Below are 23,707 nucleotides of genomic sequence, written 5' to 3'. Positions count from 1 at the left end.
AAAAACCAAATTAAGAATTAATTAAGGAGAAAAATGTAACAAATAAATCAGATGACTGTCACTAAGAAAGACTAGTGTAAGCACTTTATGTCCAAGGAAGTTCTACCTAATCAAATATTTCCAGAAGTCCATCCATCCATTTTCAGCAGCCCAAGCAGAGAAGCCCAGACCACCCTCTCCCCAGCCACCTCCTCCAGCTTATCCAGGGGAACATCAAGGCGTTCCCAGGCCAGCCGAGAGATATAATCTCTCCAGCATGTCCTGGGTCTGCTCCGGGGCCTCCTTCCAGTGGGACATGCCTGGAAAACCTCACCCAGGAGGCGCCCAGGAGGCATCCTTGTCAGATGCCTGAACCACCTCAACTGGCTCCTTTCGATGTGGAGGAGCAGCGGCTCTACTCTGAGCCCCTCCCGAATGGCCGAACTTCTCACTCTAAGGGAGAGGCCAGCCACCCTTCGGAGGAAGCACATTTCCGCCGCTTGTATTCATGATCTCGTTCTGTCGGTCACTACCCACAGCTCGTGACCATAGGTGAGGGTAGGGGCGTAGATCGACCGGTAAATTAGGAGCTTCGTTTTTAAGCTCAGCTCTCTCTTCACCACAACAGACCGGTACAGCGTCCGCATCACTGCAGCCGCTGCACCAATCCGTACCTTCTCCCATCACTCGTGAACAAGACCCCGAGATACTTAAACTCCTCCACTTGGCACTCCACCCTTTTCTGGCTGAAAAGGGTGGAGTGCCTCATGGTGGAGTGCCTCTCATTTCCAGAAGTGAGAAACTATTTGGATTTTCTTTTGGCTTTTACCCTCACACTGAGGAGCTTATAAGGTCATTGTAGGCCACGCTGTGGGATATGGATCTCATAAACATTGACTGCACACTGAATTGGCAGCAACTTTTTATTTTGCATGTTTTACTTCTGTCTTTTCCTTTTTTTCTTTAAACAGTGACTGTGTCAACGATCCACTTTTTTTTCCCCATGTAAGACCATTACCCCATCTGACATCACGACTCACATTATCACTACGACTCTTTTATTTGAGTCTCCTGGGATTTTGGTTACCTCGAATAGCGTCATTGGTAAATGCCCATTTTATGCTACGTAAACACATGAAGGCAAAACCACATGCGTGATCAATACCAGCCACACATGGGCTTGACACAGTTCTTGTTTTCTCCTGCAGTCTTTACTACTGTCTTGTTTCACACATGCACACACAGAAGGTGAGGAAACCAAAGGAACAGATGAAGCTGCTGTCAGCAGCACCTGCTCCTCCTCCACAGCTCACAGTCCTCCCCTGATCCCTCTTGTTTCTCCCCCCTTTTTTCCTTCATATCTTTATCGCTGTTCTCCCTTCTCTGTTTTCGTTTGTAGTCTCCACTCAACTCTCTTTCCAACTTCCTCCTCACTTCACCCAACCACCTCCCTCAACAGTCTTATTTCTTTACTGCCGCAGCCTCTTTAACCTCAACGCGGGGTTACAAAACATTAACAAAATCACACGAGGTGAACCATATAATTTGCTGGAAAAAAAGATTGGGAAAAAAAGCTGTTTTCATTCTACAACTACTTTTGCTTTTCCTTGCAATAACTTTTATGTTCTCTTACAATACTTTTGGTTTACCTCGCAATAAACTTTGCACTGCCTTGCATAAAACTTTGCATTTCTTCCCTAAGCCATATGAACAGCTGATATGTCACTTTAGTCCAGTTCAACACACCACCAGTTCAGGGAATGGCATGACCGATGATGTGACGCGCTACATAAAGCATTTGCTGCTCATTACTCTGTTAAACATGTGGATCCCTGACGCTACGCAGCCACTGGCTGTGAGGACAGCTGCGCTGCTCAGCCTTATTTGCACTGCAGCCACAGCTTTGCATGGGGATAGATGGTTATACTGCTCACACTGCAAATGCGCTTGAATTATTATATTAATTAGACCATGGCAGCAAAGGATTTGAATCAGCAGTGCTTCAATTCACCAAAAACACTACAGTACTACAACCACACATACAACTCCTTTATGTAACTGGTGCCGATTCCATAAATTAATGTTTCGCAACCCTGCCATTACTTTATAACGCAGTATAGGAAACACATTAACATTTGACCTGTACACTTAGAGAGAGGGGTCAAGAGGCAACTGAAAATTATGTGAATTAACTACTAGAACATTTGCAGCCACCACACATCAGACTACTTGAACACCTCAGAAGATTTTAAATGCATTAGTACACTATTAGTGTACGCAACTCAGACTATGATTGGATGGGCTACTCAGGTGTATAAATAACAACTGAAATATTTTTTGATATACATTTCAAGATTTTCATCCACGTTATTTTGTGGTTCTTGATATGAACACCTGTCTCAATAAACACTGTGGAACAGACTCCAGCTCTACTATCTTGGATGGCAGATATTGAAAGAATTGCTCAGGTTGAGTCTTTTGGAGGCAAAGTTAGGGAGGCAAGAGTGAGATGGTTTGGACATGTGCAGAGGAAGGACAGTGGATATGTTGGATAAAGGAAGCTGAATATGGAGCAGCCAAGCAGGAGGAAAATAAGACGAAGGTGACAGAGGTATAGCGTGAGATGGAAGCACGCGATTTACTGTAAGCGGTGTAGCCCGAAGAATAAGGAGACTTGGAGAAGCAATGCCAAGAAGTACTGAAGCTGTTTAGTGTCCCATCACATTTCCCATGACAGGTGCTTCATGTTCTTTTGGCTCATTGGATTTGGCACTGATCTGAAGCTCTGTTCTTTATACATCTATTTGCACTGGCACAGACTTTCTGCTAAAGAGTGACACAGAAGAATGTTAAAAAAATAATACAATAATACAGTTTAGAGGAAGGATGGTGGAGATGGCTTGAATCAACTGGCCAACTGAGGTCTTTCTGTGTGGAGCGTGCATGTTCTTCCAATGCTAGGATGAAAAAAATCGATAGATATGATACGGTTTATTTTTCCTCCATGTGTGGAACTTAACTTAAAAAGAATTAAAACCACAAACAAATTAAGTTGAGTTGTTAGTCAATTTCTTGGTCATGAGGAATAAGAACAGGAAAACACAAAATAATCAGAGCGTTATTTTGAAAGGAGAAAGAAGTATTTCTTTCTTCTCTTCCAGCGTGCTAAACATTTTGATCCCTTAGCTCTCGAGGTCAAATTGTTCGACCTCAGATGTCCAGCGAGGGGAGCCGTCACACGACTCGTACTCGACTCGGCCAAACACAAAGAGGAGAGATTCAGGAATCTGCATTTGTGCGATTGTGTGTATTTATGAAAGAGAAAGAGAGGGAGTGAGAGCGTGAGAGGCTGTTGTATTAAGCCTTTGTTTTTCTCTCCACAGTCTTTCTTTGTTTTAATGTCTTGATGTCTTTTGACCTCCGCCACCCTCCCTCTTTCTCTCTTTTTCAACGACTTTCAGTCATTTCTGGTTGACAAAAGCAGGAACAGTTTCCATCTTTCCCTTTTGCGTCTCTCTCTCTATCTTTAAGTTGGAGAGAACCATGGGGAGAGACTTTCTCTCAGCTTTTCATCCTTCTCAATCCTTCACTTTCTCACTCCTCTGCTCTCTTTTAATCTTTCTTCATTTTTCCATTTTCACATCTTTCCTTTTCCCACTCTTTCAATTTCTTCCTCATACTCTATATCACTGTTTCATACTTCACTCCCTCCCTCTCCTCCATCATCTATCTCCTGTTTCTATTCATTCCTCTTCTTTTCCCCCTCCTTCCGTTGGTAGTAATCATCCCTCACCTTTTTCCCCATTTAAAGTTACACTTTCTGTCGTCTGTAGTTTTAATTAATCACACGACTCGTTAGCAAACTCTCCCCCTCGACTGTTAATTAATCAGGTTTCTGGCTTAATGAACAGTCTAAACTCGTTAAACCTGTTTCGCTCTTAATTAGACCGTTAGCTCGGGGGTCTAACACTCCGACAAGACTATTATCCACTACTACGCCTTAATGGCAGCCGCCGTGAGTGTGTGCGTGAGCGTGTGTGTTAAGATTACCTCACTCTCTAATGGGGCTACTCAAATATTTATAGGGCAGGAAGCTGAATGGGAAGAATGATAGCGCTCAGGGAGACAGCAGACACTGAGGGAGTACATGAGAAGACTGATGCTGCCTTCAAGTGCTCCACGTAAGTTCCAACTTCCGGCCTCGGAAGTTGTAAAGATATGAAAAGCCTGAAGGGTCACAACACACCTCTCCTCCTTCAAATGTAATGTGGACATCAGGTTGGATTGGTGAATGTTTCTAAATTAACGATGGCGGTTATTAGGACCAACATCACCCCACTGTTGGCTCACAGAAATATATTTGCATGGCCGTTATTTGCCCACATATATCAATAAAACATAGCAAACATGCGTGGCACAATTCTGCTACAGCAATAAAAAAAATCAACAAGGGTAATGGTTTACTCTGTTGGACTGATACTCGTGTTTACGAAGTTATCTGCTGACCACAAAGGTGTTAACATAGCTGTGTACTGTGTGAACAGAGTGTCCAGTTAGTTGTCCCATGATGTCTAATAGAAACTTATAAAGGCCTTTTGTATGTTATACCAAAGGGTAATCTGATAAATTAAGGTAGCAGGCAGTACTTACCTGCAAGGGAGATTACAATTAAGGAATTATCTTAATTATCTGAGGTTGCTGGAGCAGTTTATATGAGAAAGTGTATGGAAAAGATGGATAATGCGACACCACTCAGTAGTTTGTGAAGTCCCATCTTGAAGCACACTCCCTTTAATTTTACACACACAAACTAAAATAAAGTATCAAAAAACATAAAACCCCATTTTGAAACCTCACGCGATGACAGAGCTGGAAGTTACCCCAAAGTCCATGAGAGAGTGGTGCGCTAGGTTAGCAGCTAATGCCAAATGTTAAACGCTGGCCTAGTTAGTAAGCTTCACTGACCAAAACTGGAACACCGACTTATTTAATGGGCTTTTAGTCCAATTAAACATGCAGCAAGCCATATTATTGGTCAGATAATTGCATTGAAAATGCTCCAAAAGGTAGAAATAACCACAAGCAGTCACACTCCTAATAATACACAACTTTAAGTCTTAGTAATTGAGAACATGGTTTAAACTATAAGCCATAAAAAATACACCCCAGTAAACTCACGAAGAGACTGAAAAACGTTTTTCATGCAAGCCTGTTAACATGTTTATCTCTGCTATAAATTTCAGCACTTTAACATCAGAGTCTGCGAGGGCTGACTCACTTTTGAAGCCAGCATCACATGCAATTAATAAGAACGCCCTAACACCCTCCGTCTATTTTAATAAAACCATTACCTGAAAACGCTTTAAATATAATAGTTTTCACCAGACTAGCATGCTTTAACTAGCAAGCTTGCCAAGGAGAGGATGTCATCCATGAGTTTTCTACTGGCGATGTTTGGATAGCAGATTCAGTCTCAGTCTGAGAACTAGTCTTAATTCTAAAAGTCTTTGTTTCAAGTTTACAATGGGAAAAATTGTTTTCAGGAGTCTGAGTGTAACAGAAGCATTTTGCTAACACACCTATCAGGACATTGTGTGCATGTAGCCTTAAGGTCTGAGCTGCTGAAAGGTCTCACATTCCCTCTGTAATTTTAGACAAACACAGTAATATAAAGTGTCAAAACTTGTAAAAGACAACAGAGTATGCTAAAGTATCACAGCAATAAGCACTGGAACAATCTGCTGAGGACCATTGGATGTTTTTCCGCTTGTTTGGCAGGGGAAAGGTTGGGAAATTTACAAAAACACAAATCTCAGTGATTTAGAGCTGCAATTTAGATCAGATCTGAGTCCTGAATGGTTGCTTCGTCCTTCGGGCGAATCAAAACAGCTCTGCCAAGGGAATGAGGTAATTCCACTTGTTTCCAATTCAGTTCACTTGTTTCAAGAATTTTCTGGCAGCAAGTGTAAGGATCTTAATAGAAGAGGAAAACAAAGGCAGATTGCTACATGTAATTAAAGAGCCGAAATGTGTGTAAACTGGCACGTGATTGAAAGTAGGTCATGACACAAGTGGCACAACATTGGAGTGACCTCACCCTCATTCAGAGATTTCCCCCTTCGTGTAGAACAAATGGGACTTTAAGACCCTTAATTATGTTAAATGACTGGTTGACGGTTATCTTTAGCGACACAGGAGGCAGAATGACAGGCAGCAAATGAGAGAGATGGGAGATGACGGCATCTCTGTGGTATCTGGCTGGGGAAAGTTGGAGCGATGACATCACACTGTCAAACACACACACACACAACACAAATCCACAACGGAGAAAAAGCATGAGGTCAAGGTGTTGTGTTACACTGATGAAGAGCAAGGGAAGACGAGGATAGGAAATGAGAGTTAGGGGAGAGAGAGAAATAACGTGAGGGATAGCCGGCGAGAGAGAGAGAGAGAGGAGGGAGAGAGAGAGAGGAGGGAGAGATGTGCTCTGGCTGCTAAAGAAAGAACAAAACAATAAAACATGAGAAAGAAGAAAGATGAGGGAAAATAGGTCAGCATTAAGTCAGTGTTGAGGGACTGGGTGGAACCAGATGGGAAACACATGCTGTGAAGCACACACAGAATGAGTGTGGGTGGAGCCTAATGATGATGACCTATTGACACCAGATACATGAATGACACCCTTCCTCTTTACTTCCTCTCCTCCTGTCATTCGCTCTTGAAAAAATATCCATCTGAACTTTATCACTATCAAGCCTGTGGAATTCTGGGTATCTGAGTCCCTCAAGAATTTTGCAGCAAGCCCCTTTAATCAGTGCTGTAACTTCACAAGAATGCTGCATTCAAGTCACATGGGAGAGGGGGTAAATAAGAGCTACCTGTAAGAAAACAGTGATTGCCTAACTTTCAACCTGAGAATAAGATAAGGAAAGACTTCCCAGCCTATTTTCAAATTCTAAATTGCAATACTATTAAAATAATACCATAAAAACACATATTCCAACCAGAAATACTACTCAAATACATCTATATAACTGCTCTGAACTATAAATTGTAAAGAAAACACATAGTTTTAAGTCACGTGACTGGAGCTGAGGCCTGTCTGGAAGAAGTCACTGTTCAGAGCTGCTGGACACTTGTTACAAAGTGACAGTGTCAAAGTGCTTAGGTATTGAAAACAAAGCACTTGTATGAATGTGTGTGTGACTGAGTTGTAGTGAATAACAGTTACGTTCAATTTTTGTTTTTGTTTCAAGCTACGAATGTTTAAAACATAAACCAAAGGTAAAAATAAAATCAAACTGCACGTTGTGGTCACTGAATGGCACATGCTGCAGCAATTTCAATTACTAACATCAGCAAAATTCCTGCCAAAGCTTAATTTTAGCAATGTTGCAAAACCCTTTCCTTTATTACTGCTGTCTAGATGATCACATACGAAAATAAAGAGCGTAATATATTTCAATCTGGAGTTGTAGATTGTTTTACTGTTTGGGGTTTGCAGGGTAAAAGGGCCAGGGGCTGCTGTGAAGAAGGACAAATCGGTATGATTTAGTGCTGATGTTTGCACTGCAGGTTAAAAGAAACGTTTTCACGTGCAGGGCTCTCTTTGTAACAGGTGTGAACTAAGTAAATGGCTACTTACTGCACCTGGTTGAAAAATTATTCAGCACTAGAAAAATAAACCCATGAGTAGAGGAAAGCTCATCCTTTCCTGAGCTTTCCTGTAATGATGTGATGTCACCTAAAACTCTACCTATCATGTCATTCCATGTTATGTTACTGGATAACAGAAACATTACATGACTTAGGACTCAGATCTTAATTTATTTCTATTATTAATTTAGACTGTTTATGTCAGTGTTGAATACCCAAAGGTAAAGAGATAACACTTCTATTTCCCCAGTTTATTACCGTCATATCAATAAACTACACAGTTAAAATTTTCAGCCTACTGGCTACAATAACTAGTATTAATTGTCAGTAATAGTTCATATGGCTGAAACCTGCTTATTTTTCAGTTCATTAAACATTGAAATGACACGATTTGGTTTACCATTATTAAAAATGTTTTATGAATTGAAACTTGAGAAACTCGGAGCTGCTGTTCTGGTCTCAGAGGTGAACTAACAAAGAAGAGGCCACAATAATAAACACTCTATTACAGTTAGAGAAATCTAAATGGCTATGTAGGCTGGTGTGGTCTAGCTTAAAGCCACATTAAAAATAAATTAAAAATGTCAATGCATTTACCAAATATCTGGAAAACTGTTTACATGACCTTAACATATAACCCTATTTCGTAAAGAGGGTACTCTGTGGAGATCGGATCAGGTCATTTCTGGATGTGCCAAAGACAAAACATCTGTAGAAAAGTTTTGCACGTCACAGTCAAAAGAAATTAACTCACACCTGCTATTGAATGAACACCTTGTGGAATTCAGGTGTCCTGTCAGTGTTGTTGCTCACACATGGGAATGTGTGCGTGGTTTGTCTTTGTGGAGCGCTACTGGGCGTATACATCTTTGCATGTTTGTTTTCTTAATCTTTGCATGTTGTTACCAGTGTGTGTAAGTGTTTCTGGGTGAGGATGAAACAGCATGACACCTACGTTTTATTGTCTTTCAGAGCCGCTGAAGCGTGAATACCTGATTGTCTCCATCGTGCAGAGAAGCCAGCCCTCGACAACTGTGGCCGTCACACTGCGGTGACGGTGCCAACGTGTGTGTACGCGCATTAAACAATACACACTCTCACACACCCACATAGGTAGTATGTAAAGATGGGCACACATCGCAATTAAGGTACAGTTCATTCACAGCCTGTGCAGTTAGTACTTTTTATAATAATATAATGTATTAGCATAAAATACCCAACCTTTGCAAGGGACTGCTGGGTTTACATGTCAAAGCCCGCAGCTTTTCACATTGATGACATATTGGTGCAAGATCCAAGAAATGAAACATATTACAGTACAAACTCCTGACCAACACTGAAACCAGTCTCACTAACAGTATGCACCAACTGTTCTTCATCCAGGTGGTGTTAACAGTAAAATAGGCAAAGAGTAAATTTATCGCTGCTCCTTGATTATTTTAAACTGCCTGCATCTTTTCTAGCCTAGCTGACCATTCAAAGTATTACCACAAGCAGATTAACAGAAGCATTAGTTTCAGTTAGTTTTCATTTTAGCTTACGTTAAGGTTCACATGGACATTAATTACAACTTAACCTGAAATATACACTTTACCCTGCATGACTTGGCAGGGTGACGTTTTGTCGTAGCTCACATAGCAGTGAAGAAAACAACAATAGCCCTACTGATTTATGCTCACATGGCAATGACAGGGCTGACACTACTAATGTATAAATACATTTACTCCTTTTTAGCAAGAAAGCAAAGTAAATCGATCTTACTGACAGCTCAGTTTGTACAGAGACACCTGATTTCCGTCAAAGACAGAAAGAGCACCGTTCTACTTGAAAAACCCTTCTCCTCACATATAAAGGCTTGAACAACCAGCCTTATCTTAAAGACCTCACATTACTGCATCACTCCATTAGAGCTCTTTGCTTTCAGACTGCAGGATTACTTGTGGTTTCTAGAGTATTTGTTGGAGGCAGAGCCTTCAGCTTTCAGGCCCCTCTTCTGTGGAACCAGCTTCCAGTTTGGATTTTCTACTTTTAATTAGGCATAAAACTTTCTTTTTGATGAAGCTTATAGTCAGGGATGGATCCTGAACCGTCTTTTAGTTACACTGTAAAAGACCTAGGTTTTGTTTATACACCACTCTACATTTAATCATTTGTTGTTATTAATCTCTCGCTTGCCTTTTGTCTTGACCTGGTGCTCTGACCTGAGCCTGGATCTCCCGGATGTTTTTTTGTACTTTATATACAAAAAATTGAATTGAAATAGAAGAAAGTACCAAATGAAGCAAAAATTAAAAATTAAACAAGCTTAAGTGTCCTCAGGTGATAGACAGTGATTTTTTAAACTGCATTTTGAGCCTGCTCGAATACAAATCATATAAATATCACATCCTAATTTCGTAGTTTATCATATTTTCTTTCATGTGTAATGAAGTAGATTAGGATTCAGAAGTGGAAAACTGTACTTGTGTAAAACTTGAGTAATTGTGATTTTTGTGATGCAAACATCAGATTTCCAACCAGCTTTCCCATTTTTTCCTGTCACCACACATCACAGCGAGCTATCGCCTGCTACATCACAAATCTGGATCCTTGTAGACATGTTTCCTACAGCTTAAACGTGTTATCAGGTACCATAAAATAACACATTAATTCAAGTTCCGTCTGATTCTGCCGAATCACAAACTCATTAAAGTGCTTCAAGCGCTCTCTGCCACTGCTGTGATCCCTGCATCATCACATGTGAAGCTTTCCGTGTGGTATTTGCATGGGAATAATTTGGGATTTTCCACACGTGCCACTGATGTGGTCCCTCTGTAAACACACTGAAAGAACTAAGCAACAACCACTAATCATATCTGGTCGGAGAGACGTTGCCAGCTGCTTCCCTTGTCAGGTGTCGTCAAGGCCATTTGTACGTCATCACATGTATGCTCACCCCAGAGAACCTCTTTTAAATCTTCCACAAACATTTTGCATGTGGCAGGATTTTTTATTAAAGCATGACATTTTTTCCCCTCATTTAAGGAAACCTAAGCTGTTCCTTCATTCAATTTTATTACAAACACATGAACTGCACAAAACAAAAAAACCCCCAAAAAAAAACTGCTAAAAAAACCAGCCGGTCCAGTTCTGCAGGATCCAAATACCTCCACAGGTGTGACCAGTCGTGATCATACCAAACATCATGCACATTTAGACAGAATAACAGACGTCTCCTCTGTAAGCTTTAAGTCAAACAGCTGACTCGAGGTTTACTTCAAATGAGTCAGTGGTGGATTCTGGGAAAGGGTTTGGTAAGGATGACCATGACTGATGGGAAATACATGTACACACACCCAACACACATACACACACACAGTCCCAGATTGTTATGTATTTTATTGCTTTGGCAACATAGTAGTGACAGCCGTGCCAATGATGGATGTTTGAATTTAACTGAACAGAGGGGGAGGAGAGGGGGAGAGACACACACACAGAAAGATTAAACAAAAAGTGAAACACAAACAGAATTATATTCAAAAAAATAACCAAAGGTACTGAATACTCAGAGACCTGGTTTTTTTTTTTTTATAGTTTCCCATTTCAAAATACAACCACACGAACTGGGCAACAGTGGAGAAGAGGAAACAGATGCAGCTTTCTTTTCAGACCCTGTCACATGTGTTCTTCTATACCCACGAGGACTCTCAGTGACATGCCCAAGCTTCACCGTCTGACCTCTAACCCTTAAACGTAAAACCAAATCAGGGTTTTAAATGAAGATGAAAGAAGTGCAAGAGCACATGCTCACATTGTTGCATGCAAACGAGAATAAATATCTTCTAGATTTACAAAATTATCCATTACCTCATGGAAAAAATGAAACACTTAAAAACTTAATTTTCTGCTGATGTGCAAACCCAAAGCTTAAGTGATTTTAGTGGCACTAAGCTATTATCATTACACGTTAACACAGAAACCAAACCAGCCTCTAGGCCCGCACCCAGTGCTGTGTTTCTGGGTCAGCTGCAAAATTATCAATTCCCTCTAAACCCTGGACCAGTCCCCAGTTGGTCAAAAGAAAACTCAAAGATGTATTTCTAACACATGTAGTTATTAGCAGCTTTTTCTGATCTTGAAGTTCTGATCGTTTTTAGAAAGTTCTGACCTGCAATGATAATCGCTCCTCGTGGAAACCACTTCAGTGTCGCCAGCATCCAGTTACATATCCAGCAACTTCTTCTTATCACAAATTTCTGGATTTCAGAAAACTCCCTCATCACCGCAGAATAAGGAAGTGGCTCAATGACATCATTTCTGATTGACCAATAACTGAAATGGTGCGATGTCATGTCTACTTTGCTGTAAACCAGCTGATTTTCATGAAATGTGGCTGTGCTGCTTGACTAGTTACACATTTTTATTCACCACATATGTGCCACCACCATTACTGTACCTTTCTGTTGTATGCTGATACAGTTTAATAGCGTACAACAAGGCTGCTGTACAGTACTGACCCTCGCCCATTATTCATCCTGTGCTACTGCGCGCTCAGCAAAATGCTGAAGGTTACAGCTGACTCAAGAAGGTGCTATAGTGGGAAATAGTCAAATTAAAGCATCCCACAGTTGTCTGCAGTGCACTCCGAGACTCAGTCTCTTGAGTCTCACTCAAAAAGGCACAAATATTTTATTTTTATTTTGTGCAATATAACAAATACGTGTGAAACAAAAGATTACCAAGTAATTACCCTGTACTGGTAACTGTAGCAGTGTACAATATTACAAGTACAATATTTTTCTTTGTATTAGAAGATGGTAGATATTAAAGTACATGGATTTTGTAAGCTAGCATGCCTGGAAAGTCTTGCATGGAAACAGAAAAATGGGCTGGAGCTTTAAAAATAATTCTCAGATAAGACTGGACTGTCCTTTAAAGCCCACAACAGGCTAACCAGTCAAATCAAGGAACAACGAGCCATAGTCAGCCGAAAAGGGTGAGAAAGGTGCAGTCTGAAAAGCTTTAAAACAGACAGTTAGTGGCATCTTTGAAAGGAAAACGTTCCCTTCTTCCCAGAGACACATATGTAGATGGAAATATAGACACAATGTTATACAACCACAGCCAATCAGAGCAAAGTGAAATAAAACAACGTGTTTAGGACAGATAAAAATTGATTAATCAGATCTCGAGATAATGCAAAACTACTTTTGTAAATTTGTCCAACAATAAAAATATTCATCCCAGGACCACTTTAAATACTTTCCACCGCTGGTATCTGTGATAGGTGTTTGGAGATGTGCCGACAGTGATCATGACAAAGAGGATGACTCAGGTCTCCGAGGCCTAGGTCCTCATCAATAGTAGGAAGTAACTCGAACCCTATGGCCTCAAAAATCTTTCCAAGTAACACATGAGACACTATTTATATTTTTCCAAAGAAGTCGTTTTTATTTTTCTCACAAATATATGGACAGGAGTTTGGTTTAGAATTACTCTTCATGAGACCTCAAAGGAATAATCAGTCAATCAATCATCATTTTAATATACTGCCCTGCACGTTTTTTCCCCCTCGTCATTCTGGCTTGGCCAGAGTACATTTATAACCCTGCAGGGTTCCCAAGCAGGATCTAATTATCTAATTACGTCCGTTTTGACCTCGAGAGTGGCACGCATCTCCTCTGTCCTTGAAGTCACCGTGCCCGGTCTCTCAATTTGGCATTTAACCAGCTGATATTTACATCCCTTAAAAAGGCCTGGACCTTTCAAGGAAACAGGACGCATTGCTTGTTTTCCTTGCTCTCTGTAAACTCCTCTTTAGGGCTACTCAGCATGTTCGGCTGAGTAGCCTTAAACATTGTTGTCATCACTGTCAAGTTTGCTCAGATCTTAATTGACAGCAGATGCTCGCTTGTTCTAAATCTACAACAATCTGCTGCTTTTTACGAGTTAATATTTTCAATACTCACAGCTAGTTTAAAGTTACTATCCCAGATGTCTGCCACCTGTTTGCTTCGCGTGCATTTCCCCTCTCTGTCCGCATGCAAACATGTATTTCCATTTAGGTCGTTGCTGTGCATGGGGGCTGCGAAAACAAACTGGATTTATTCTGAAGTTGATATCAGCGCAGCGGGATGCCTGACTTGCCGTCTCTGGAGGTTGTCGGGGCAACTGCATCCTCACTCCCTGTCAATAAACCGAGCGTGGGTGAATTTACCCCTGAATTATTCTGCTGTTTAGTTCTATCTAAATACTGCGGTGACCCGTAATTTGAGCCAGTTCAAATTGTTTGTCATTGCCGTTTATTTTGCACTCTGGACCTCAAATTTGCAACAAAACTGCACCAAACAAACTCTCGCCTCACATTTTGCTGGTGAATCACTGTCTGTTGCGTCATTTGATCTCTTGTTTCTGTATGTTTGGATTATTGTGAGCGAGTACTGTGTTGATGAAAGCCATATTTCCCACTGGGGAGAGTAAAAAAAAAAATCCTCGAAGCCTCGACCCCGAACACCTCTTTTTGCTTTTGTTACAGTGCAAGCATTACTCAACTGGGGCAAAACAGCTGCAACAATATCAGAGCAGAGACAGAAAAGCGGGGAGGGAGTAAGGAGATAGAGGGACGGAGAGGGAGAGAAAGAGGAGGTCAGCGAGGTTCTATTTTTATCTTTCCAGAGTTGGGTCTCAGCTTGAATGGACGTAAAGAAGAATTGTGTTGAAAGGCGTGTGCATGCAAATGGTTTCATAACCTTGGCACGCAGCAGGCTGCTGAAAGCCTCTGAGTTTGTGTGTGTTTGTGTTTGAATTATCAGAAAACACTTCATCACATCTTCGCTGTGACATAACTATGGCACATCTTCTCATTGCAACATTTTCTGTGGTGCTGATTTGTTTTGTTTTTCATGGTGTCTGTTCATGTCTTGGCTTGTTAATCTTGTGCTGGCAAAGTTTAGAATGCTGTCTGTGTGCATGTGTGTGTGCGTGTGTGTGTGTGCGTGTATGTGTGTGTTAGCATGTTGGGGCAGGTAACGTATTATTTTACACCTTTCTAAAATACTTTCTCTGTCTGCCAACCGCAGTGTCTGTGTCAAACCAAAATCATTTCAGCTACTTCGGGTGATGGTAATTTGGCTCCCTGGAATGTGCGTGTGTGTGTGTGTGTGTGTGTGTGTGTGTGTGTGTGTGTGTGTGTGTGTGTGTGTGTGTGTGTGTGTGTGTGTTTTATATTTGACTTTTCTGTTTGTGGTCACATTGTAACCCTGCCCTCTCCTGCAGCTCTAATGGTTCACATTAAAAGAATTTTCCTTTTTTCACACGCTCATAAAAACATCAGAAACACTAGAAAACAAGTGCAACCAGGTCAGGAGGGTACAAAACCTGAGAAAGCTAACGCTACATTATGATCCATAAAGACATTCAAAGGTTATCAATAAGATAAGAGAAATAATGTGTAATCAGAAAGAAAATAAAGTGTAACAATCAGAAATAAAGTTTGAAAAGAAGACAAAAAATACTATAAATACCATAGAAACCAGTGTAACCAGGGCAACAAGAGCACAGAAACTCGAATAACTCGTTTTGCAATATTAACTGTAAAAACATGCTAATATTTTCACAGAGATCCATCAACAAGTTCAGCACCACCCTGCATTGCTGTTTAACTGAAGAATCACGGATCCCAAACTAATCGGCGCATTGGCATCGTGTCCACACAAGACGCAGGACGCTGGATCGTGAAGCAGTCAGACAGGATGTAACCACCTCCGCTGCACTCTGAAACACAGTATTTCCAGTGGCGGTGGTAGTCTGCTGCTGCGTCAAACACAGCCTGCAGCTTCAGAGATCTCATGTAAATTCTATTGAAAGTTGAAAGTTGATCGCTCTGTGACGAATGTTCGCTTGGCCAATAGAAACAAGGCAACTAGCCATCAACAGGCAGAGAAGGCAAACAGGAAGCTGATCTGAACTGACTGAATACAATTCTGCATTTTCACTGAGACCACAGGAAAGCAGAACTGTATCTATTAGTGTGTCGCAGCTTGGAAACCCAGGGTTGTAATCACAACATTTTAAGGCTTGCGGTTAGTTCTCACTGGCCAACTTATAGATTTGCATGTACTCCATGCTCAAGCCAGAGATGAGCCAGTCAGTATGAGATTCACAACAGTGTTGAGCTTCTACACTTGTGGTTGGATTTTTCAACACAGCAGTAAAACAATGATCTTAACTCTTCCCCCCCTAAAGATGACATTTAACGACCTCACCAGTACCCTCAGTGACGAGATCTGACACCTCAGCATATATAGGTTGTGCAATTTTCCAAGAGTAGCGTTAGTAAAATGTATAGGCAGAGATCAACCTCTTTAACAATTCTGAAATATGAAAGAAACTGCTGAGTTCAGAAAAGAGAAACAAGGGTTAGCCCTAGTAGGCCTCCAAAGGGAAAGGGTTACATTTACAGATGAGGCATCCAAAGAGGAGGCTGATTGCCCACACAGCTTCTACTTAAGTTAGCTCCACGTGAAGGTCAAACCTCTGCATAAGCTGTAACAACAACTCAAAGCTCCAATATTCAGTCCCTTTCAGTCTTCTGGAGAATGACATGTGATTGGAAATGTTCTCAAAATAAGATCCTAAGTTTGAATTGTATGTATTTCTCTTCTAATTCGGGGAGATTTGAGGCTGAATGCAAACCTGAAAGTTCATCAGTTGTTCAGAAACTATTCATATTTTTTTTTCCCTGTACAATTCAGTGTCACGTTGCTCCAAAACATATGGTCATGGTTGGGTGAGGAATAGTTATCACCAACAATTACCTAGACCTCAGAGGGTTAAGCAGTCATCGTCACTTCAAATGCCAAAATAACAAAATAATGTTTTACAATGGAAAGTCTTTGCAATGTCCCTCCAGTCTGACTGTATACAGGTGTTTACAGTGAAACTGAAAATTCTTTCCTCAAAGAAATTTCCTTTAAAGCGGATTTATGTTCTTTCTAAATGCAGCATTAAATGTTAAACATGCTGCGTGGAAAATCCAAAGGTTAGAGACACAAACCTGAATTACCCTGACTATTCAAATGTGTTTGCATACGAACGGTTTGATAAGTGGATGGAAACAAAGCCTTTAAGGAACATTTTTGGCCCAAACACACTGCTCTGATTCACACCGGTGTTTATTAAAGGAAAAACTCATCATCGCATCTACAAAGCCCACATTATGCAACACAAACCGCACAGTCCACTGTCCAGAAAAAAAACCTTGGAACGTCTAAAAGGCCGTCATGAAATCAGGATGAGATGCCGGCACGGCTTACCTTTCGGTCTGCGCTCTGTCAGACTGGTTTCAATGGGAGTCCCGACAGAAAGTGTCCTTATGTGGCCATCCTGTGAGAAAACACACATGACAGCGATCATTAGTGTGAGATCATTCATAAAACAAACAAACAAAAATAGCTGTGACAAGATAACAATATTTTTCCATGATGCATAGAACATGTTAGCCATGAAAATGTGTAATAAGTTTCAGTTATCAAATGCTGTACAAACATCCTGTAGCATCAGCAAAGGGCCCAAAAGGTCTGTCTGCCTTTTTTGCATTTCCAGGTGTGAAATCAAGGCTCTTTATACTGCTCATGCCTGCTGTGCCGTTTTTAAGTTTGTCTTTTTATAGAGTTTATTCTTGTAGATTCAATTAGAGGCTGCTGTGTGTGTGTGTGTGTGGGGGGGGGGGGTCCTGTGTATTTTTCTGAGAGAGTCCAGTCACAGGAGTAACAGGAAATAAACAGGATGCGGTCGAGGAAGTGGTCACAGGAGGTGCGAAGAAAAGAAATCCTAACCCTTTTTAGTGTTGTAAACCCAGACAACAGGAAGACACACTAGAAAATAGAAGAGAGGAAGAAAAAATAGTGTTGGATGGACAGAGAGAGAAAGAGAGCCATGAAAGTCGGGGTGAGAGAGAGATTAAAAGTAAGAAGGTGACAAGATAAGATGGGGAGAGAGGAAGAAAAAAATGGAGAAAGGCAGAGGAGCTGGAGAACAAAGGAGGAGGAGAGGAGACAGGCGGGGAGAAACCTTAGAAAAAGAGGAAGAGTAGAGAGAAAGACAATAGTGAAAAAAAGAAATGTGGAGTGGGATAAGAAGGTGAAACAAAAGGAAAGACGTCGAGGTTGAGAAGATGAGGGGGAGAACAAGATTGAAAGAAAAGTACCAAAAATAATAAGAAGAGTAAGTACAACAACGACAGAGATGGATGGGCGGGGTTAGGCAAACAGAGTGAAAGAAAGAGCTGCACAGAGAGAGAGCACGAGAAAGGAGGAGAGGAAGAGCTGAAGAAGGAGAACGGGAGGAGGTGAAAGAGGTTGCTGCACAAACATGGAGGAGACAGGTGGCAAAGGGAGGGCCAGACAGAGGAAGCAAGAGAGAATACTGAGGGGAGACGGGAGGATGGTGTAAAGACAGAGGCGGCAGTGGGGGAGAAAGAAAAAGAGGGAGAAAGAGAAGAAAGAGGAGGGGACAGGCAGAGGAAAATAGAGATGTGTAAACAAGAAAGAAACAAGGGTGTAGAGGAAAGAAAAGAAGGGAGACGAGAGAAAGAATGAGACATGGTAAGAGGGGTAGTGGGGAGCAGGAAGTAGCGAACAGAAAGAGGAGGAAGGAGTGAGTAATAAGGGGGAAGAGAGGAGAGAAAGAAACCTCTCAGACAGGAAAGTTCCTTCTATTCATCTGATTTGTCGTCTCGGTGCCACATGGTTTCAAATATGGCTGAGAACGGAAACACACGCGCGCGCACGCAAACACACACCACATATACTATTTACACACAAACAAGAGCGGAAAAGACCAAAAGAAATCCAAACACATACCAACAACGTAATAGATGGAAAACAACAAAACACATACACTGAGAGAAAAGTGTACAGTCATATGTGTCACTCACACACACACACACACACACACACACACACACACACACACACACACACACACACACACACACACACACACACACTGTGTTTGGAGATCAGATTTTTCCAAGTCGTCCTCTTGCTCCAGTCTGCCAGGAGCGAGGCAGGGAAAAAATTACGACGACGTTTTTTCTGTTTCATGTCTGTCAAAACACACGTGCAAACACACACCGCACACACATGGCGAGGCTGACTCGTGTGTTTCCATCCGTGTGCATGCATCGAGGAAAACAAAGTCAACCAGCTGCGCCGGATCGAGTCTCTTTTATTGGACAATTCCTAACAAGATGATCACACTTAATCTACAACGCAGCCTCTCTGCATGTTTTAGCCATAATCCTGTTAGGCTGAGTCCAGTGAATGATTCCATGAGAGCCTAACATGAAACCGATCAGCTCCACTTATTGATTGTAAAACCATGCCTACTGCTACACCTGATGAGGAAATTCATTATGCTTCCAGACTCACAAAAATGCCAGAAAATAATATTTAAACCAGCTGCATCACTTCTAGAAATAATCATTTTGTGCCATTTTGCCCCCCAAAAATATTATTACAACTGGTTAATCTGCATTTAATGATCTTGCCTGATCAGTCGTATTCTGTTTAATTTCTCAAATCATAGCAATTGATAACTTAGATTTTATCCTCAATAAATGACAAACTAACATTCAAATAAGTGTCAATTAGTTTATCATTAATCAGCTATAAATGGGTTAAAAATAGATAAAGTTAAGCAGATTTTAAGCACCTTATCACATAAACACAGATGTATAAACAGGGTGAAGGAGGGGTGATATAAATTCCGTAGTCTTAATCAGGTTAACCTCATTAGTATGACTATAAACACACTTACGGGAGGCAAATGAAGCTGATGCAAGTTGTGTGACACTATAGGCTTTAAAGGGAAAGCCCATGAATTATTTCTCTAGAGTCAGCAAGAAAAATATAGTTCAAGTAGCATGCAAGATTTAATTTTTAAGTGATACAAAAACACAATGAAGCAAGCAAGGATTTGAAATGCGTTTGCCATATTTCTCAAATTTTTACAAAGATATGTATTTCTGAGACCTTACAAACCCAACAAATGTTCTTCAACAAACAAAGAGCCTCTTTTCTTAAGTGTGAAAGGTGGTCAGTGGGCATAGCATTTAACACACATTAGCCATACAAAGGAGAACATTGGATTTGTTGAGGGGTTGCGTTTAGTTGTGGACTGACACCCAACTGGTTTCATGAACTTGATTGGAATGGCCATTGGATCAAAACAGTGACGCCAGTGCAGAAATGCCTTGCACACTCCATGTTCTCTAACAGCCAGCAGGGGGCGAGTTATTAGAAAAGCAAGTCAAAATAGTTTCACTCTACTTCTCACTCAATATACGAACTCGGTAAACACCTTCCTGGGGTGTTTATGGCCTTGGTTGCTAGCTTTAAGTGTTGTTTTCTACAACCCGATGGTCATTTTGTACATTTTGGTCCCATTCAGCTTAAATCTGATGATAAACTGGGTATGCTTACCACTCTGTCATCTGTGGTGTAATCTGTCTCTCAGTCAGAACCTCTTGTCTTGTTTCAAAACTAAGAGGTCAATGGTTGAATTGCTCGACTAAGGGATCAAAAAAGTACTTCACATACCAGCGAGTGATGTTAACTATCTTTCTTGGATAGAGTCCATGGATGCGCTGGTTCACATTTGAGGCAGTGGGATGTGGAAATCATAATACAAACATTGTGTGTGTGTGTGTTTACATTGTAATTAAGGATTATGTCACCCCGCACAACACTGTGACTCATTTCCTATTCATCAACTAACTTACAACGTGAAATTCTTCAAAAAAACAATCATATTTTTAAAGGGACGGTCCAAAATGATTCTTGTTCTAAGGAAAGCCCGAAATACATGTTTCTTTAAAAATGTAATTAGTCATAGCCTTTAATAAGAACTCACGGAGAGAAATGCCAACACCAAAGCTGCTTTGGGACAGGAGTCTATTTCAAGGTCATCTCAATAAGAGTTACCTAGGAAGAAGCTCTTCCCTCACTACTGGTAGGTTTTTCCAGGAATACAAGGAGTGTGAACTAAAAACAATGCAGTTTAAGGTGAACAAACTTCTCTTTTTCGGTCATCCAAATACATTTTTTGTATTCCACAAACGAGATCATACTCAAATTGTTTCAATATTTTACTTACAGTACTGCTCGTTGAGTGTGGAAAGAATGAGGAAAGACTGGGAAAGGAAAAAATTCAGGAGAGAGCGCGAGAGAGGGGATGACATGAAACAAGGTCACAAGTTGGATTTAAATCCACAACATCTGGAATACATGACTGGAGGGTGGGAAACTACCACCAGCCACCAGCCAAACTCTGGCAACTTGTGCCTGTGTCTGGTAGGCTTGGCTTCTGAACCAGCCAGTTTTGGCAGGTAACCAACTCTCATCTGGAGTTTGATTCTGCTCTAAGTAGCACATTCAGCTGCCAAAATGAGGAAAGAAGCAAGTGAATTTTGGAATCTTTTAACCGCCCTAGGCTGGCAGATAAAGATCTTCAGCTTTCTTCCCATCATTCCCGATAGTCTGCTCAGTATGCTGCCCAATAAAACCAAGTTGATGTAAAAAACAATCCTTAAAGCCATGTGACTTTGTGAAAGCAAGAGATTAAATCCAGCTAATCACATCCTTCTCATTCAGCTTCTTTTCCTACCTTCCTTCCAAACTGGAAGATGGAAAGATCAAGGTGGAGAGGGCAAGGAGAAAAAAAGAGATGTGGAATATTCCTTTGTTGATTTTCCACTGAGTGCAGAATGGGAAGTTATAGGCCTGTGGGCTAGGAACAGTTTGGATTCTATTCTCATCTCTTCCCCATTCTCTTTATTCCTCTTCTCTGATATTATTCTAGTCTTTCCAGACGTGTCCTACTTTTATTATATTAATGTGACAAAACACCCATAAAAAACACCCACTAATCAATCCATCTCCCACAAATAAGGAATCTGAAACAGCCTGGCAGCAATAAGAAATTCATTAAGTTTGCTTCAAAACAAGTGCCCAGTCAGCTGGCTAAATGCCTTCTACATATCATTCAGTTTTTCGTATAATAATTAGAAGCTGTTAGAAACAACAACGAAAAGTTTGAATTTTTGTTTTTCCAGCCTATCAACCAATTAGCTCTTGGCCTCTCGTGTCTGCTTAAGCTGTCCCGTCTGACTATTTCACCAGATATTTTTATTTTCTGTTTTGTTTTTTTAAATTGTGCAAGTCGGCCACAGCTTCTCTCACTCGGTCAGAGTATTAATTAGCAGTAACATAAGATTATCTTAAAGTTGCTACATTGTTGGTAGTTGTATCCACTTTTCATATCAATGACACCACAAGTGATTTTGAAGTTAGATTTTTGGCACCAAGTAAACCAAACCACTGAACAGGTAACCAGGCCTCTGGTTTGATTTTCCCCATTAGTGACGTTATGGGACTTGAAGCACTCATTTTGCTGACTTTAGAATTCCAGGTGGATAAATGTGGAAACAATCATGTTATGCATACACGTGATGCTAATAGTGGTAGATACGCATTGGTATTCTACTTAGACTGATCCAATAACATTGATGATATTTTTTTACATTAAATTGGAAATAATATTTTATTTTATAGAGATTTTTTCCGCACTCAGTTTTTTTCTATTCTGCTCCTATAGGGGCAGCACAGTGTTTTGGTAGTTAGCCTTACTGCAACTAGTCCTTGGTTTGAATTTGAGCCAGAGCCCTTCTGTGTTGAGTTTGCATGTGTCTCCTGGCAACTACTGTCACTGTGCCCTTGACCCGGGCATGAGCTTACAGCTGCAGACGCTGTATGATAGCTGCCCACTGCTCCCAACCTTTAGGATAGGTTAAATGCAATAAATCTCCTTACAGTGATCGCTTAAGGGATCACTGTAAGGAGATTTATTCCATAAACTTAAATATTCACATTCAATTTGATCTTTTAGAAGGTGTTACGTGTCTATCATAGCTTGTATTAACCTAGAGAACACATGTATTTTATGTACACTCAGACAAGGAGCCACTAATAAGATAAATACCTACTTGCCCAGCCAAAAACAGTCTAATCCTTCCAATTTAAACCGACTGAGCAGAAAAGCAAAGTTTCCGAAAAATGTCTAAACATCTTAGCAAAGCAACAATTTTTTGGTTTCCAATTCCCACCAGATTAAGAACATGAAGTTTTGACCATCAAATTTTCCAATCAAGTATCCACAAATTCTGTACGAGCCCCTTTGAACCTGAATACTGATGTACTGTATTGCGCTGTATTTTAGGATTTTATGGTGGTCCTGCAGTACACAGAGAAGTATAGAGAGAAGCAAAATAACACTCTTTATTCCACTCTTAAGCTGCTCATTATAAAGGCAGACACTGCACACACACACACACACACACACACACACTGATACACACATACAGTAACCTCCAATCTGACAAAAACACATAAACACACATATGCAACATGCAGCTCTGCTCCTTGAGATTTAACGCACACACACACAGGCGCGCGCACGCACACACACACACACACACACACACACACACACACACACACACACACACACACACACACACACACACACACACACAGACCACAGAGGAATTTCCTAGTTTCATATAAAACTGATAATGGGATGTGTCCCAGCGGGAGTGGAAAATCAGAGGTGACTTACGAGCCTCCACATTCCAGCCGCACACACATACACGGCTCTTTTCCTTCATCACACACTCACACACAAACACACTTACTTTAACACCTTGGAAGAAAAGCAGAAAGAAAGAGGGAGAGGTAGAGAGGGGAAGTTTGGCAGGGAGAAAACAGTTAAGTTTCCACGTCCTCGCTGGGCCTCTTTATCGTTTTTCTTTCGTTTTGACGGAGAAGGAAGGGGAGGCAGAAACATAAGGCCATTCCTTGGAAGTCAGGAGGGCCTTTTCGAACATGTTGCTGCAATGTGCAGCACAGTTAGTGTAAAGAGGTGACAATGCAGAGTCCTGAAGAGATGCAATCTAGGCATGGGAAAGAAAAGGAACCGACAAAGGAAAGAGGGGGACAAAGCAAAAAATAAATGGAATGTAGATGAGGGAGAA

The 23,707-nt window shown here is 41.0% G+C and overlaps 1 protein-coding gene across 4 annotated transcripts in view; it reads right to left on the bottom strand.

The window, feature by feature from the left end:
• hivep2a (HIVEP zinc finger 2a) overlaps positions 1-23,707 on the bottom strand; it is a 122,501-nt gene that overhangs the window by 45,413 nt on the left and 53,381 nt on the right. For all 4 annotated transcript variants that reach the window (XM_026142554.1, XM_026142552.1, XM_026142555.1 and 1 more), the window contains one exon: positions 16,929-16,998. The gene's annotated coding sequence lies outside the window, so the exon portion shown is untranslated. The remainder of the gene's footprint in view (positions 1-16,928; positions 16,999-23,707) is intronic.

The sequence above is a fragment of the Astatotilapia calliptera genome, chromosome 15 (genome assembly GCF_900246225.1).
Source record: "Astatotilapia calliptera chromosome 15, fAstCal1.2, whole genome shotgun sequence".
NCBI classification, from domain to species: domain Eukaryota; kingdom Metazoa; phylum Chordata; class Actinopteri; order Cichliformes; family Cichlidae; genus Astatotilapia; species Astatotilapia calliptera.
This window is presented reverse-complemented; position numbering and strand designations above follow the sequence as displayed.